Source organism: Camelus dromedarius, chromosome 22 (assembly GCF_036321535.1).
Source record: "Camelus dromedarius isolate mCamDro1 chromosome 22, mCamDro1.pat, whole genome shotgun sequence".
NCBI classification, from domain to species: Eukaryota; Metazoa; Chordata; class Mammalia; order Artiodactyla; family Camelidae; genus Camelus; species Camelus dromedarius.
The window spans coordinates 8074962-8093755 of NC_087457.1; positions in this window are offsets into that span (position 1 = coordinate 8074962).

The window sequence follows — 18794 nt, forward strand, 5'->3', positions numbered from 1 at the left end:
CTGGGGCGCTAGGACAGTTACAGACAGGCGGCTCGGGGATGCCTCAAGAGGGCGGTACTGGCCTTCCTGCCGACATGATTACACAAAGATCCAACAATCCATCGATGGGAAGAAAATAAGTACCATGGTCACATCTGGACCCCAAGCTTAGACGTGGTATATGGGTGACATTTATCGACAATCCGGCGAAGTTCCCGCCAGAGATAGAGGCCAGGGCAGCAAGACGGGAGTGGCACTAAGGAGCATCGTGGTGCAGAGGCTAGACTGGGGGTCTGCAGGCTCCTCCCAGGAGGAGCCTCAGTGTTTGGGAGGCGGCTAACGTGCTTGCTTCATGTCACCAGCAAGTGATGCCACCTGCTGAAAATCAGCTATAATCCTGAGCCGGGTCAGCCCTGGTGATGTGATAAAGGCTCCTACAAGAGGGAGCACCAGACGGATAGTGAACCAACCAACAGGCTGATGAGTTTCTGGCCTGTGTTTTTCGTGCTTTCGTAGCCAAGAATGAGGAGAGATTTGAATGTCTCACCGTGAAGATTTTAACAACTTAAGAGAGTTCCGTTTCTCACTGCAGTTCAGTGTCACCCGGAGGAATTCAGGAGGTGTTTAGACCCAGTGGAGACTAACGGCCTCTTGGTTCCTCATCAACCTGGCAAACCCACCAGCCCTCTATGGCCAGACCTTGGCAAGTGCCTTCTCTTGTTCTAACAAAACCCTTTCCACCCACGCCTGTGGTATACTTTTATTTTTTTTAATTAATGGGAATGAAGATAGCTTACAGTCTCCTCAGGCCTTTCCTTAGGGCTTCTGACCTTAGACCCCGGCAAGGGGGCCCTCCCCCAACACGCTGCCATGAGTCCTGCACTACAGAGGGTCCCTCTGGCCCTGACACTTCCTCTGGCCATGCCCTCCATGGGGTGGAGTCAGCAGGCCCAAGGGGACACGGTCATTGGCTCCATCGCGTGCTCTAGAAACTCAGGAATCCAAATGTCCTGCCTCAGTAGCCCCTGACCCATTTCTAGTGCCTGCACTGGCTCTCCCTGGAGTTCAGATTCCCAGGACTCACAGAGAGGCCAAAGGGCAGCTGTTTGCATAGAGGGTATGAGCAGAGCCTGGACGTGAGGTCTGAGTGTCCCCCTGTGCACATCCAAGGCCCCTTGTGGCAAGGGATGGACCCAGCATTGGGAAGAAAAGGGTCAGGCTACTGGTCAGAGACTGGGAATCAGCTCTCCCCACACGCTCTCTTTCTTTGCCGGACTCCCCTGTGTCTGGGAATTCTAAATTTGAACCTGACCTTCCCCCTTATAATGAATGTATATTTGTAAAGGCAGGAGTTTAGAACCTACTGCACTTCACATGTTTACATGTATAGGATGTGAGCTCCCAGGTATGATCTAGCCCTGCACTTCCAAAGGTCCAGAGCAGTTATGTTGGCTCTACTGAGACTGTAAGTAGTAAAGACCATCTCCAGAGAGGAGGGGCTCCTGCTTCACGCTCCAAAGTCAGGATCTTCTGAGTGGATAAAACAATGGACACTGTGACCCTCAATTGTAAATTGATTTAGAATAACGCCAAAGTTTGTAAGACGTGTGTGTGAGCACGCGCGCACCTTTGGACATGTGTGGTACATGACTGTGTGTGTGTGAGCGTGGGGATGTATGTGGAGCAGAGCCAGTGTGTCTGCACTTGTGTTTGTGTGTACGTGCATGCATTAGTTTTAATAGTAGAAGCTCTCATTTAGAATTATGAAGTAGTAAAAATTGTATGATGTCCTTTGCTGTATAATTCAAAATTAAAATAATATTCAATAACCAGAAATTTAGTCCCCCTCAGATTCTGATTTTTTTCCCATATTGATTATGTCTTCATTTTACTGATGAGGAAACTGTCGCTTAGAGATGTTAACTGACTCAACCAAGGGCATGGAGCTCACGAGCCCAGGACCATGACGCAGTCCAAGCCGCGCTGCTCCAGAGGCCTGGAGCCTTGCTCACGATCACACTTGGCCTCTTGGCGGGGGAACGGATTCTGATGGGCTGTGGCCAGCGTGAAGGCTGCCCAAGCCGGGGACTCGGGAAGCCGGGCGGAGAGTACCAGACAGCAGACAAGAGTGAAGGGCTGCTCAGAAATCAGATAGGTTCCTAGGTCTTGGATGAGGAAGGAGGCTCACTGCTCATCCTTGATCCCTTTGCTGGTGGCCAAAAGGGACCAAGGCCCACGAGAGCACTTCTGGCAGCTGCCTGCCAAAACCTGGAAAAGGACTGCTCAGGACTGGCTCTGCAGTAGGAGCAGAGGAAGGGAATGTCGCCTCCAGGTGGACATCCTTCGTGATGGCAGTAGGAGGCCTAGCAGCCTTGGTATAGAGGTGGCAGGACAAGGTCCTAGTGGATGATCGTTTTCACGTGTCTTAAAAATCATTGCTTCATATATTTTATCCATTTTGTGGTTTATTTTGGGGTGGTAAATATGGTCTGTTTTCCTCCATATTACCTGCATAGATTAATTTTTTATTGTTAATTTTCTCTTCAGTGATTTGGAAGCTATATTGCCTCAATGAAAATTCTCTCTAAATTTTTATAAATCATCTCTGAGTTCATAACATTATATGAAATTGGACCAGTATTCTTATGAGTCTCAAAAATGATATAATCTATTAGATCCTGTTCCTCAAAAATGATAAATTTAGCATATTTTACCTCTCTGCTGTTCCAAATTGTGTGTGTGTGTGTGTGTGTGCTCCAGTTGCTACTTTTTCGACAGTTGCTTTAAGTTTGTTATATTAACAAAGAAAATATAGGTATAAACATCTTGGATTTCATTGCTCACTACCATTATTTATTCCCATGTCTTTCCCACTTTTGAGTTATTTACTTATCGGGATTTCCCAATCAACTGGACACATGATTGACTAATTTTTTTCGAGCGGTGGACTTGGAACACTTACATATCTATATGCAGATTTATGTTCTCCTCATCAACAACACTCAGCGTGTTGTTGATAGCCTAAGCCTTGTTTTAAATTAAGGCATTCTTTTTCATCACCAAAAAAAAAAAAATTCTTAATTTAAGCTGCTGTCTTTTTATGACTGGCTAGTCCTGTATGGTGAATGGATATTAATAGAGATTTCCTTAACCTTCCTCCTTCTTTTTGCCATAATTCGAATTCATTGAGAAGCATGTTTTTTTCATTTCTCTGATGGGCTTCCACTTTGACTTCCGCTTTAAACCATCACACCACTCATTTTCTCCATGCTTATTCCTGAAAAAGTGAGCTCTCTATTGGTTTAAATGTGGTTCCCATCAAAGATGTGTGACTCCCTGTCCAAAGGTCCAAAGGAAGGGAAAAGGAAAGATTCCTGTTTCTGGTGGTTACATTTTGTCAGGTTAGAGATCTAGTTATCCGTGTGGCTGAGGTGGAATCTGCAATATCTTGGCTCAGAGTTTCCTTTTTCTGGCTTAGTAGGGGAGCCGCATTAGCTGGGGTCACGGCGCTGTGGCCGTTGTCAGGATCCCGGGGCTGAGTCAGCCCCTCTCCCCCCTTGTTATTTTGATCTTGCAAACTGTGTCCCAGCTATGCAAACCCTGCACCAGGCGGCCAGGATTGCCCCCCACGCGACGCGTCCCCAGTTCCTCGGGGTCCCTCACTGCTATCAGCTAGCTCCAGTAAGAGTACGAGATGCCTTCCACTGCTGTCCTTCCTCCTTCCCCTCCAGGCAGGCCCCCCTTTCCCACTAGTTGGCCCTAAGCCTTCTCTCTTGCGCTACATACGCTGACGGAATTCCTCAGGGTTTCCAGCAGGTAGATGGTGCTCTTCTATGTTTGGACCCCTTCAGTGCTTGCAGTGGAAATTTAGGAGGTGGGAAGGAGGAGCTTGGGGGGTTCTCCTTATTTAGGGGCTCCCTATCCAGCAGATTCAACTAACTGTGGATTGAAAATATTCCAGAAAAACAGAAAGTTTCAAAAAGCAACACTTGAATTTGCCACACACCGGCAACTGCTTACATAGCATTCATGTTTTACTAGATACCATGAGTAATCTGGAGATACTTTACACAGGAGGACACAGCGAAAGAGAAAGTGACAACAAATATATGTGTATATTCATGTATAACTGAAAACTTGTGCTGTATGCTGGAATTTGATACAACATTGTAAAATGACTATAACTCAATAAAAAAAAGTTTGAATATATATAAAAAATTACATGGGAGGATGTACATGATTTCCGTGCAAGTCCTATGTCATTTTATACAAGAGATGTCAGCATCCATGGATGTTGACGTCGGGGGGAGTCCTGGAAACAGTGCCCCATGGTTACCAAGGGATGACTGAAAGTCTAGGCTCCTTATCACAGCCTGTCAGGTCCCCACGTGGTCTGAATCCTACCTGTACCACACTTCACTTGTCACTCTCCTCCAGCCCTTGCAGACTGCCCTCAGATTCTTGAACAGGCCACACTCACTGCACTTCATTTCTGGCCCCTAGAAATACCCGTTACTTTCTGAGCATGGCTCTGCTTTCCCAAAATGGGCTGCATTGCCACTAGAGAAGACAGTGTGGAGGTTCCTTTAAAAACTGAAAATGGACTTAACTCATGATCCAGCCTTCCCACTCCTGGACATATATCAGAAGAAAACTCTAATTCAAAAAGTCACATGCACTTCAATGCTCAGAGCAGCACTATTTATAATAGCCAGGACATGGCAACAACCCAAATGTCCATCGACAGCTGACTAGATAAAGAAGTAGTAGTATATTTATACAATGGAATACTACTCAGCCATGAAAAAAACAAAATAATGTCATTTGCAGCAGCATGGATGGACGTAGAGATAGTCATTCTAAGTGAAGTAAGCCAGAAAAAGAGAAAAATGCCATATGACATGACTTATATGTGGAATCTAAAAAAAGACACAAATGAACTTAACTACAAAAGAAAAACAGACCCACAGACATAGAGAAACAAACTTACAGTCACCAGGGAGAGAAGGGGATGGGAAGGGATAAATATGGGAATTCGAAAAGTGTCCCTCTTGGGGAGTGATGGAAAAGTTAGCTATCTGGATCGTGGTGATGGTTTTCTGGGTGTAGACATTTATCAAATTCATCAAATACTACATGTGAAATATGTGTATTTTACTGTACAGGAATCATACCACAATAAAGGTGCCTGTAAAAAAACAGGAAAAGATTGGCGGCATTTTGTCCAACGTTTTTATGTGTCTTCAGTGAGTGGGTCTTCAAGTTTCTGGTCTGCCATATTTTCTGAACCAGAAGTGCCCTCCTTCCCTTTTCTTTGGTAAACCGTCAATGGGTGGCATTTATTCCCGTGGCTTCAACTGCTCTCAGTCTACTGATTAACTGTCAAATCTTTTCCAGCATGGACATCTCAGTTCAGTCCCAGAAATATACTTCTAATTGACAAGTAGACATTCCCATTTTATTAGCCCATAAAAATCTCAAGCTCTGTATGTTTGGATTTACACTCGCTCAGAAGTAGGTTTACTTCTTCAAACAATGGCATCACTATTCCATCTGTATTCCGTGCCATACATCTGGGAGTTTTCCATTACTTTTCCACACCCTCACCCCTGTCAGTACTACATTTCTATTCCTTAATGTCCCCAAACTAAGTCCCTGCTCCTCTCTCCCCCCTACATTAATTCACACCCATTGCTATTCTCCCCAGTGCTGTTCTTTAGAGTGAACAATCCACTTTGCTCACTTTTAATGACTAATCTGTGTCACTCTCCTCCTTAAAACCCCAAAGAATTCCCCGCTGTGTATGTGAGGAAGTCCATGCTCCCCGATTTAACGTCACACCTTCTCATCACCTAGTTGCTGCTTTTTTTCAGCCTCAGCTTCCCTTAGTTCCCCACAGCCTCTAGCCTCACTGACCTCCCTTCCCTAAGTGCAAAGTGCTCTTAGACACAACCAGGCATCTGCACAAGACACGCAAGCTGCTGAGAATCCCGTCCCCACCACGGACTCTCCTGGTCTAGAGATTTGCTGGAATCCTTCAGATGTCAGGGCAGAAAGCATTTCCTCTCTGACACCTTCCCTACCTTCTAGAACCCAGCCCCAGGCAGTGCAAAAGCCCCTCTGAACATACAGTATACATGATGCCAAGTGACTCTTATCGCATTGTTTTGAAAACCTATTTAAATTTGTCTCTTCCACGACACACTGTGATCTCCTTGAGGGATGGGTGGCTGTGTGGTATTTGTCTAGACAGCTAATGTCTGGCACAGACCCCGGGCCATCGGAAAAAGTCTCCTGACTCATCAAGAAGAATTGTCGTATTTGCGACGTAAGAAGTACTACATGATTTCTGAACTTACAACATCCGGCAAGGGTCCAAATAATTTCACATAGCACTACAGAGGAAAAATATGTGTCTTCTTTTCCTCTTTGTGAGCCCGAGATCATAGGCATCCTGGAAAGAAGGTGTCACTCTAAGCTGTCTGTCCCCTAGGCTGTCACATCCAGCTTCAACATATGTTTTAGAAGTTGTAGGGATACGTGTACAACACCCCGTATTACAGCAAGCGGTGCTTCAACCTGACCAAGTTTAATGTCCATATAAAAATCAGAAATCTTCCAAACTGAAGCCTGAAGAAACATTTCTCGCCTCTCCTTTCAGTCTGTCTTCCATCTGCACCCCACATCACCACTGCTCATGTGCATCAGGCCACATTCTTCCTAGAAACATTGTCGGTGGGACACTTGGACGAGAACTAATTACAGCAGTCATGAAAATGGTCCCATGAACGTAGGCTCTGCACAACAAGGATGTTTTGGCCTGAGGCCTCAGCCGTGGCCTGCAGGGTCTGTTCACGTGTTCTGCCTGGCTTCCCTGCAGACGTTCGGCAGAAAATCAAGCCTGCAGTTAAAGTCATAGAGGCCCAAGAAATCCAGAAAAATAGAGTGAGATACCTCTCCTTGGGAATATTTTTGAAACTCACCCACTAATAGGAAGAAGAGATGTAAGAGGTTCGTTTCAGAGCAGATGATGTCCAACTGCAGGTGGGTCAGTTTTGTGATTGTTGTCCGCTAGTTGGCTTTCTGCTGCTTCTAACACGCCGCTGTTTAGAGAAGTGGCCTGAGATGGCCCTCAGAGCAGAAAGGTGAGCTGGGCCTGGTGACAGCCAAGCTCCTCTGCTGTGTAGTAACCCGCTGGGAAGGAAGAGATGGCCCAGGGCTTCCTCTGACTCTCTCCCTCAGTTATAAACTCTATGAAGGGAAAATGGAACAAAAAATCTTAATTCAACATGGTATTGTCAAAGTGTAAATATAATTGTCTTTGGAGGGGATGGTATAATTCAAGGGGTAGAGTACGTGCTGGGTTCAATTCGCAGTACATCAATGTAAAAAAATAATAAGAAAAAGTGTTTAAAATAAAAGAAAAATAACAAATAAGAAAAGAGATCTCAAACAACCCAAGTTTAAAAATACAAAAATTATCTTTTAAAAATAGTAGTCAGCTCGGTCTTTTGTTAGATTAGGAGTTTGGGATTAACAGATACACACTACTATGTATAAAATAAATAACCAACTCCCAGGTCCTTAATAACCTAGTTCAACCTGAATCCTTTATATTTTTTCCCCTAAGCAACCCGTGGAAGCATCTGAAATTCTCAACTTATAAAAGAATTCATTTAAAGGCGGTTTGAAAGTTACTGGTTAAAACAGTTATTTGTGGTTCCATGAATATAGGTCTAGTTTAGAAAGACAGACAATAAACCAGTAAGCAAATAATTATATGACATACTGCCAGGTACTAACAATTGCCACAAAGAAACATAAAACTTATTAGGAGAGAAAATGATTGAATAGGAAATATGTGCATGCTATTTTAAAAAATGTGGTCAGATAAGTCCTCTCTGAGGGTAAAATAATTTGAACAAAGTCCTGAATGAAGCAGAAGTGTAAGACACGTAGGTAACAGACAAGAAAAGCCTCCCAGGCCGGGAGAAGTGTAAGTACGAGACTTGGAGTTACAAACACAGCTCTCCTGGTGGGGACCATCTGGGCGGTGAAGATGGGCTGGAGCAGAACGGTGAGAACTGAGGCTACAGATGCGGGTGAGGGACCGGATCACACAGGGCCTTGGTAGGGACTCTGGATATCCTTCTGAATACAATGGAAAATCACAACACTATTTTGCAAAGGGGAACAACTTGATATGATTCACAATTTAATAAAACCGCTGTGGGTAACATATGGGGAATAAGCAATGGAAGCAGGGCAAGGTAAGCTGATGGGAAGCCAGTGGGAAGAGTGCTGCTGACCTGGAGAGAGACACCGAGGTTGGGCTGGGATGATGGCTGGAGACGGGCTGAAAGGGGACACGATTTGACAGTAACAGTCACAGGCTTTAATGCTCGAGTTGGACACAGACACAGAGTGTTTCAGGGTGATGGGTATGTGATATTTGGGGCTGAGCCACAGTTTTTGTGCAGAGACCTGACAGGAGAATAAAGTGGGGACGTTAACGTCGGTAAGAAGGGTTGGTGGGTGTTGAATTCCCCCTAGAGCCTTGTCTCTGTTCCTGTGTAGATGAAGTCAGCAGAGCAGTGATGGGTGTCCCTAGTTCTGCAGTGAATTGCGTGTCCTTCTCATCGACAAATTCGTGAGGCCGACCTGCCCATACAATTGCAACATCTTGAATCTGCTTCTTTCTATCCAGGAGGAGATTTCCAACTAAGATGCCAATCAAAAATTCCCGTGTCCAGAGTTAGAGCTGTGTCACTTTGGGATGATCTCAGAGATGCCTCCACAGAGGATCAGTGTGCTCTCCCTCCCTCAGAGCACACAGTTCCCTTCAGTCCGGTGGGTCTCAGTGGAGAAGATTTCACAAATAGCCCCTTTCAGGCCCTGGGGACCAACCTCCTGCTTGGCCGAGCTCTGAAAATGAGCACGAGTTCCGGGCAAAGGGCCTTCTCCAGGGCGCCATTTGGCAGATTACATGAGGACAGTGCACAAAAGAGTGGGAGGGTTGATGGTATAAATGGATTTTAAGTTTTGCTCTGAATCTGATTCTGTCCTTCAGTTTTGTTAAGGAAGAGTTCTTAGGCCAGACATGATTGTCCTTTTTTCTTTCTATTTGATCATCCAAGAGGTTTAGATAGAGTATTTGTTTTAGGGTAAGAATCTTTAAAAAAAAAAAAAAAACCTATGAAATAGCGTCTTGTTAGACATTTGGACAAGTAAATTCTCCCAGCAGTATTGAACCCCCTTGTTCCTCCAGGGGGTCTCCAAAGGTATACATGTTCCAAATCTGAACCAAAACCAATGAGCCTTTTTTTTTTAAGCACTTCACCATGGACAAAAGATGTCACTAAAGAAGGTGAGAAAAGAGCAGGTCCCCATCATCCAGAGTCCTTCCCAAAGAGCCCACAGAAGTAAAGAGGAGATGAATGAGAGAAACGGTTTATTTATACACACGCAGGAGCCAACCAGAAAAGTAATTACCATGTTAAATGGTGAAAGTTAAAGGCTTTTTTTTTATCAACCTAACTTAATAGGGCAAAGGGGGAGGAGAGTATTGGCTTCCATGACAGGTTTTCTTCTACATCTATTGAATCTCAGGTGTCTTCAGCTTAAAGTGCTTTTGTATAAACCATGAGTTTTATCTGACTTTCCATTCCTCGAACTTTGTTTTCTTTTTCAAGATTCACTCATGAATTCTGAGCCCCTGGATTTTCCATGTGAATTTTAGATTGATTGTCAATTCCTGCAAAACACCACTTGGGATTTAGGTAGGCTTTTTTGAATCCTTAGATCTATTCGTGGACTATTGTCATCTTAGTAGAATGAAGCATTCTGCTCCATGAATATGGGATTATTCTCTGTGAATGTAGGTCTTAATTTCTCTCAACAGAATCTCTCATCTATTGTAATCTTCAGTGTCCAAGTCTGGTACTTCTTCCTCACCTCTTTTGGATGCTGATTCAGAAGAGACACGACCACCTGGAGAACCTCTGCTGCCACGGAGTTGACATGGAACTGAGTCCTAAGAAGGCTTTAAATTCTTTTAAAAATAGGATTAATGTACTTTAATTACTCCATAGATGAGTAATGAATGGGTCACATTAACATAGGATTTTAATCCTTTTAGAATTAGTAGAGTAATACAGACACATTACAAAAAATTGAAATATTGCCTAAAAGAGAAGAGATTTGTAATTCCCACCCACAGAGGTGACTGTCATGAATGTTTTGGTGCTTATGTCTCAGTCTCTGTGTCTCTCAGTATGTCTCTCTCCATCTCTGTCTCTCACACACTCACAATCAGATCAATTTACATCTATATTGATTTCACACATATGTGGTCGTGAAGATGGGACCCTGGGTGCAGACAGTGGGTCTGCATACTTCCACCCTGAGGCCTCCCTTGACATTGGGTTGAGACAAGACACCCACTATTCCAACTGCACAGCATTCATTCATCCACATGAACCAGAACGAGTGGACCCCATCTCCTCTCCATCAACATTAGTGTTGCTTTAATTCCGACTGTTTCAACCAGTGCTGTGATGAACACCCTTGAAAAGGCATCTTTGAATAAGTGTGTGAGGATTTTAGTGGGATGAACTCTAAGGATCAGAACTTCTGGGGAAGAGATGCATCTGTGGCCCTTTGATGCGTCCTGCCCCCTGTTCTCCTGAAGAGGAGCGTCCCTTCACTCTTCCTTCCAGGAGATCTGCTGGAGCCTCTGCCTGCTTACATTGTCACCAGGGCTGGTTGTCACCTGACTAAAGACCCACCAGTGTGATGGTGACCGGTGCCGTCTCTGCAGTTTCCGTCTACCTGTGTTCTCACCTGAGAGGTCAAGCATCTCTAACACACACTGGCCACCTGCATTGCCTCTCATTGGAACTGTCCATGCCTGTTCTGTTTCTGTTTAGAACACTGCTTTTCAAAAGGACTTTGGACTTCAGGGATGGGAAACCTTTCTCCAACCTTGGGTTATGAGGAATGCATTTTACAGGTTCTGGTTTCACTTTCAAGCAGCTTTTCTGGGCTTTTGCTAATTTTTTTTATTTCTTTGGTTTTGTTTTTGCCACAGGAAGAGCTAAGCATCCCCCTTCTGTCTTCTGGCTGTGGTGTCACAGGGGGAACAGCAATGTCTACCCTGAGATTATGCACAGAGTTACTAAAAGGGCTTCATTTTGTACATCACATCTTTAATCCCCCTGGATAGCCCCTTAAAATGATAAAAACGCAGTTTCAAGTGAAAACAACAAAAAATCCCCAGCCCCAGCTTAAAACATGTGGGCAGGGACAAAAAAAAAAAACTTTTCTAAAGTTTCATTGACAGGGAACAACAAGGAGAGGTAAAGACACGCAGAGAGAAAGAGGACTTGGGGTTGTCAGGGGCTGGGTTAGGAGGGAGGGGAGTGCACGCTCTGGATCCAAGGTTTCACTTTGAGGAAAGAAATAGTGTGAAACTAGATGGTAGTGATTGTAGCACAACATTGTGAATGCCCATAATGCTCCTGAGTTGCACAATTTAAAAGGGGAAAAGTCTATATTTTATTAATGAAACTCTAAAAAGAAAAATAAAGGATGCCATAAATGACGTGAAACAAAGGAAATTAAAGAAAATCAAACAAAAACATCTCCAGCGGAAGGGTCGTCAAGTTTGGGAGGGGGAGGTGTCTGACGGTGGGATTTTGGAGATTTTGGAGAAGAAGATGTGGGTGGGTGCAGAGGGGGCTCTGCCCCAGGGGGTGGTTATGCCTGAACTGGTTCTCGGTTGCCCAGCAGTCCAGGTGCAGATGCAGGTTCAGGAGGAGCTGCAGGAGCGGCAGGAGGGAGCTCGGGGCCTCCTGCTGGATCCAAATCGTCCTTTTTTCGGTTTCTGACATCCTCCCCTGCCCCTGCCTCCTCTGTAACTATTGGATGTGGAGAGAGTTTTAAGTCTTGTGGAAGAGCTCATGTTGTGGGAGAGGAAAAATTTACCCACCTGCCCCCCTTTCCATGTGCCTCTTCAAGGACAGAAAACTTTCCAGAGCTTTCCAGACAGCTCCCACCCAGAAAGTGCCCACAGGATGTGTTCTGTGACTGAATTTTTCCAGACAGGTGGTCTGAGGCCATTCTTTGCTCTGGTCCCAACAGTAGCCTCTGGGGACACCTCCCTGTGTGGCCCAGCCCTCACCCCTACCTCATCTACACACGTGAACCAGCCCTGCATTTCTGACCTTCGGGCTTTGCTTCGGGGGCTCCTGGTCCTCCACCTGACTTGCAGCGAGGTGGGCACGGTGCTCCAGGTCAGAGCCGGGTGTGCTGAGCTACCCGTCAGCACCGGGCAGGTCCCTGGGGAGAGCCCGGGGTGATGTCTGTGTCGGAGGCCTGCCCCACTGATTTGTGGGCCATGGTGGTGGGGACCCCTCCATATCCAGACCCACCTGGGGGCTGCGCTGGCCCTCAGAAGAGTGGCACAGCAGCTCTTCAATTGGGGAGGGGGCGTTGGTGTTCTTATTCATCAGCTTCTGTTCAATATGTGGTATCTGGCTCTGCAAAGACAGTGACCAGCAGCTGACCCTGCCTGGAAGTCTCAGAGGCCTGCCCGGCCAGGACCACTCCTGATTCTGTCCACTCGACCCTCTGCTGCCAGATCAGACTGGGACCATGTTCAGCTCAGACTGCCAGGAGGAAAAGACATACCCAGAGAGCATGGGCCCCGCCTCGGGCAGCAGAACAATTCCCTGGCTCTCCTCATCCCATCCAGCCAGCTTTGACCTGGGCTGTGGGTGTGACCGGTCCCCCAAGCCTCTGACCTGCTCTTGCTTGAGGCAGAAACCCATCCCCAACGTGACTGCTCTACGTCCACCAGCCAGGAAGGGGCCGTGGTTCTACCTGGGTGGGATCTGAGTGGTGGCCCGGGCTGGGAGGGCCTGCCCTGGGCCTCCCTGTGTTACCTTTGGGTCTCTCTGGTCAAAAGGCCAGAGGCCCCTTGGGTGAGACCTGACCCAGCGCCGGCAGCATTGGTACAGCCCCTCGCTGCGGGCTTTCCTGGGTCTGCGCCCTCGGGATATTGGGATGCAGCAGAACATGCTTCTGTCTCAAACCAAGTGAGCTGAGTAGGGACTTCTCTATAGAGTGGGTGCCTGGTGACATCGGTTCCAAGTTCTGTTGGGCTCTATTGCCAGGGAAGTGAAGTCACTTCCTGGGGTCCACTTATCCAAACTTCCTCCTGGCACAAAGCTCCCCAAGGGCCTTTCTGGGCTGCCAATCTCTCATTTCTCACTCCATGCCATGTCCACACACAGTGACACCAACTCAGCCCACCCCCCATAGCCCTGGGGAGGCCTGGATGCAGTCAGCGCCGCAGCTCTGAAGACACAGTTGGGTTCAGACCTGGCTCCCCCTACTCAGCAATGCAGTCACCCTGGACAAGCCACGTGCCTCTCAGGGTCTCCCCAATCCCCCATCGGCACATTGGGGATCATTCTGGCCCCTGCTTCCTAGAGAAGCCATCCTGTCTCTAGACCTAGAAACACCTACTGCATCTGTCACACCCATGGGCTAGCATCACAGGGAGCTCGTGCACAGACTCAGCAAAGGAAGGACCCCACAAAGGTCTGGCGGAGCGCAGAGCACATGCCACACAGGCCTGGGTCTGCCCTGGGGTCTGGAGAAAGTCACTTTCCTTGCTGCTTGCTTCCCAGCTCCCAGTCATGTGACTGAAATTAAATACAACTGTGACATCGTCCGCTCTGGCATACAACCTCCTAGGTCATTCTGTCATGTTGACATACAGGCCCAGTGTCCCATCTCGGCCTCTGTGGTGGGCTGCCCCACAATGTCTTCCTATTTTTTCCCTTCTGTTCCCATGCTATTGTGTGACCCCAACACCCTCCCCTGGAGGGTGGATGGACTTTGGGACCAGGTTCTGACATGCAGACTGACTTGTGAAAATGTGCGTGAGTTCCACTCATTACCAGCTCCAGTGTTCCTTCTCTCTGTCTCTTTCTCTCAGTGCCTCTCTCTCTGACTTGTCTCTTTCTCTGTTTCTCTGTCTCCCCCTGCTTCTCTGTGTTTCAGTCTGTCTGTCTCTTTTCCTGTATGTATGTGTGTATATATTTATGTGTATATGTGTGTACTTATGTGTGTGTATTGTTCAGGCCCAGGGCAGGTCACTTCTGAAAAGCCCTTGATGGCATATTGATTATTTTGAATTCATGTTACTAAAGAAAAATTATCTTTGAAAATTGTGCAAGAACTTTGGTGGGATCTTCTCTAAGGATCAGCACTGCTAGGGAAGTGATGCTCCTGTGGCAATTTGATGTGTCCTGCACCTTGTTCTGCCGGAGAGGAGCGTCCATTTGCTCTTCCCTCCAGGGGGCCTCCTGGGGCCTCTGCTCACGTTGTCACCAGGGCTGGTTGTCACCGGGCTAAAGACCTACCAGTGTGATGGTGGCCAATGCTGTCTCTGCAGTCTGTCCGTCTGCCTGTGTCCTCACCTGAGAGGTCGAGCATCTCTAGCAGACACCGGCCACCTGCACTGCCTCTCGTTGGAACTGCCTGTGTGTGTTTTGTTACTTTTCAGAACACTGGGCTTCAAAAGGTTTTTGGAACATGGGGATGTGTAGCTTTTCTCCGACCTTGGGTCATGAGGAAAGCTTTTTCCAGGCTGTGGTTTGTATTTCCAACTGTCTTACTTGACCTTTGTTTTCTGCTTTTGTTTGGTTTTATTTTGTCTCAAGAAGAGCTAAGCATCTCCCTTCTGGCTCTGGTTTCACATTTAGAACAGCAGTGCCTACCCCGAGATTATGCACAGAGTTACTAAAAGGGCTTCATTTGGTACGTCTCATCTTTAATCCATCTGGATTTTCCTCTCAAAATACAAAAAAGCTAATTCACGTCAAAACAAACAAACAAAAAATTCACCCGTCCATACTTAAGATATGTGGGCAAACAAACAAACAAAAGCCACCTTTTATATGATTTCATTGATAGGGAACCTCCAGGATAGGTAAAGACAGAGAGAGATGAAGGGGATTAGGACTTGTCACGGGCTGGGGGAGGTAGGATGTGGGGTGCGCTTTGTATACAACTTTTACTTTGAGGAAGGAAATAGTCTGAAACCAGTGGTGTTGGTCTCACAGCATTGTGAATGCGCTTAATGTTCCTTAAAACTGCACAATTAAATATGGGAAAAGGCCAAACTTTATTCTTATAAACTTAAAACAAAAATAGAATATAATATAATAGAAAAAAAAATCTGACTCCATAGAAGATCTGTCCTTTTGGCTTTAACCCTGTGCCCTCTTTTCTAGGCTTAGTCTTATTAGCTCGGCATCTTTTGTAAAACAATGTTGCCTTTAGCCTGAAATATACAGGAGAGCCTATTTTCAAGGCTCTGATCTTTAAGGATATTACCACTTTTGCACTTATATAAAGACAACAAGTTGCAGAATAGAAAATAACTTTTGTTTCGTTAGAGGTTTTACAGAGGCTCTATGACCTGGTCTACGTAGACAGCTGCAGGCCAGGATAATGGCAGACTAATATCTTGGAGAACCATCTTCCCCAAGTCAGACTTCAGACTCCTTTTCTACTAAAAAGGGGAGGGGCTGTGGTTGGTTGTTGCAAACTTCTTGGTGTAGGATTTCGTTGTTCTGGGAATCCTTTGCAGCTGAACACGTGGGTCAGATCATGGTGTTCCTGTAAAACCTGCAACAAAACAAACTTTTTCTATTCTGCAACTTGTTATCTTTATAGAAGTGCAAAAGTGTTAATATCCTTAAAGGTCAGAGTTTTGAGAATAGGCTCTCCTGTTTATTTCAGCCTAAAGGCAACATTGTTTTACAAAAGGTGCAGAGCTAGCAAGACTAAGCCTAGAAAACAGGGCAGAGGGTTAAAGGAAAAGGCACAGATCCAATATGGAGTCAGATTTGTTCTTCTCTATTACAGTGAATTTTGGTGAGAAATAAGAGGATGATTCCTGGGTGGGTCTTCCACTGTCCCAGGCTGGAGTTCAGGCAGGATCCCTGCCAGATTCACCATGAGTTTGGACCTGATCTCCCGCAGAGAAAGTGACAATTATTGGATTAAAATTACCTGTCAAAATTCCTTCAATTGCCTGTAAACTGTACGACAGCAGGGGATGTCTCAGTGGCCAGTCACCTGCCAGTCTCCCCTGATGCAAGGAACAAGCATCGTGGCAGGCTCCATGGTGGCCTGGCCAGTGCACCTGCCTACATTGCTCTCCAGCCTTGGCTTCCGAACTTTGACGCTATAAAAGCTCCCGTCCCTCTTCCCTCTGGCCTGGTGTGAATGAACAAGGTCCCTGCACACAACTGGGCTGAGACCAGGCCACGAACACAGCCCCATGCACACAGCCCACCATCTGCTGTCTACCCCTGCGCCCAAGTGCACCCTATGAACTCCCCCACCTCAAAGGTCGGCGTGCCCAGTGCCTCTGCCCTAGGGGTCCAGATCACCATCAGGACCATCAACCACCCAAGGCCCACAGGACAGTGGCTGGCAGCCTGGGATCACCCTGACCCATCGGGTCAGTTGAGGCACAGGGTGCGGGGATCAGGGTGCCAGGGCAGGAATTGGAACCGCCTTCATCCCAGCCTGCCTCGCACTGTAGCCTCAGACATTAACTATGAAGGTGCACACTAGGCTGGATCCCCCACTGGTGGCAGTAGTCATCATTACTGGAGCCCGGATTTCCCCACCCCAACCACCGGGTGAGGGGTGAGGGAGTCAGCTCAGAGTAGAGGTGCACTCAAAGTGAAGGGGATCCCATGGTGAGGGGGTACAGGTTGAGGGGTGTGGGGCCCTCTCAGAGTGGAAATGACCTGGCTGGGGGTGAGGGGGAAAATTTCAGGATGTTGGGGGTCCTGTGGTGAGGCATGAGGGGTAAGATTGTGGGTGTAGGGGCCACAGGTTAGGACCTAGCCGGATACAGTGTCAGGGCAGGGACCTCGGTGTGAGGAGAAGAAGCCCTGTCTTCAAGGTCTGGTGGGAGACTGGGCCTGGCCAGGTGTTGGAGGGTAGTAACAGGGAGGGGAAGGTTAGCAGGGGAAGTGGGGCTGGCGAGGTGTGGCCCGGCCCAGGGCAGTCGTGGTTCTAGTTAAGTGCCAGGACCCAGTCGGTGGTGGGGTGAAGGCCCTGAGGATGGAGACCCGGCGGGACGAGCAGGAGGGGCCCCATCTGGCTCCTCCCGGTGCCAGTGGCCTGCTCCAGTAAAGCAGGAGACCCACCCGGGCAGTTTGCGCTGCGGGCGGGAGGAGGAGGGGCGCGCACGCGCAGACGCACAGACTCGCGGACGCCGAAACCCGACCAGAACGCGTGGAAGCTGGCAGGAGCCGATTGCTCCTGGACCAGCTCCTGGAAGAGGAACACGGCCTGGGGTCTGGGCCGCCGCTTGCCCGCGGCTCGGCTGCCGCTGCCGGGCAGTTAAGGGGGCGCTGGTGGGGGCGCGCTGCTCGGGGAGCCGGCGGGTGACGCCTGGGCTGTGCGGCTGGGGAGGCGCCCAGGGAGGGGTGCGGAGGTGAGGTCCCGGCCGTGCGTCCCGTTGGGACCCCGAGGCGGGTCCCAGCCACCGCTGTGGTTCGTGGTAACCCCGCTATTAGTACTTCCTGAACCCCGCGTTTTTGCCGCCGCTTATATCCGGGTTTAGGAGAGCAGGCACAGCCCCGGGAGGCGGGAGGGCGCCGGACGGCTCCGGAGCATCTCCGACTGGCCCTCAGACCATGGCCTGCTCCTGGGAGGCGGGTGCGGGGCCTCGGATGGAATGGGGGCTGCCCCATGAGAGCCCCTGGATTTGCTCCCATCTTCCCCGCGGCCTGACCTTGGGGGCGGCCTCTAAAGACCCAGGTTCGTGGTACTGAGGTTACAGGTCAGGCTGCTCCTGGGAGGTGGGAGCGGTGCGATCAGTGCGCTGGGATGGCTGCAGCAGCAGCGGGAAATGGTCGCAAACACTGCGGTCTCACAGGGCAGCCCCAATCCCGCCATCGCAGCCGCCGCCATTCCCTGACAGCACAGCACCTGCCTTCCAGGAGCAGGCTGACCTGTAACCTGAGTTCCACGAACCTGGGGCAGCAGAGGCCAAGCTCAGGCTATGTGCTGGGGAGTTTGAAGCAAATCCAAGGGCTCCCATGGGCAGACCCCATAACCCGCCGCAGACTTCGATCACACCGCGCCCTCCTCCCGGGAGCAGGCCGACCTGGGGACTGTGCCTGGAGCAGCAGAGGCCGAGCCCTGGACAGGCCTTGGGGGAGATGGGGGCAAATCGACCAGCTTGCCAGGTCGCTGCCCATCTCCCTGCCACTGCCCCAGGTTCGTGGATTACTTGATTTCAAGTCAGTGGGTTCCTGAGAGGGAGGCTCGGTGCACTCAGGAGGCGGGGGCCTCGGGGAGGGTTGCTGCCCCAGGGGGAGCAGGTGGACTTGCTCCCATCTCCCCCACTGCCAGACCTGGGTCGGCCTCTGCTGCCTCAGGTTGCAGGACACATGTCATGTCAGCCTGTCCCTGGGAGGAGGGCTCAGTGTACTCGGGGCAGCCTCAGTGGCTGACAAGGATTTTAGAAGTGGGCTCTAGCCCAGCATAACTAACTCCTTTCTTCTCTTGCTTCCTCAGTTGGTGGCTGTATCGGCTTTTTCATTATAGGTTATTGCTGGATAATGAACATACGTTTCTGTGCTATACAGAAGAAACTTTATTTAAAATCTATTTTTATATATAGTGGCTAACATTTGTAAATCTCAAACTCCCAAATTTAGCCCTTCCCATCCCCTTTCCCTGGTAACCTTAAGATTGTTTACTAAGTCTGC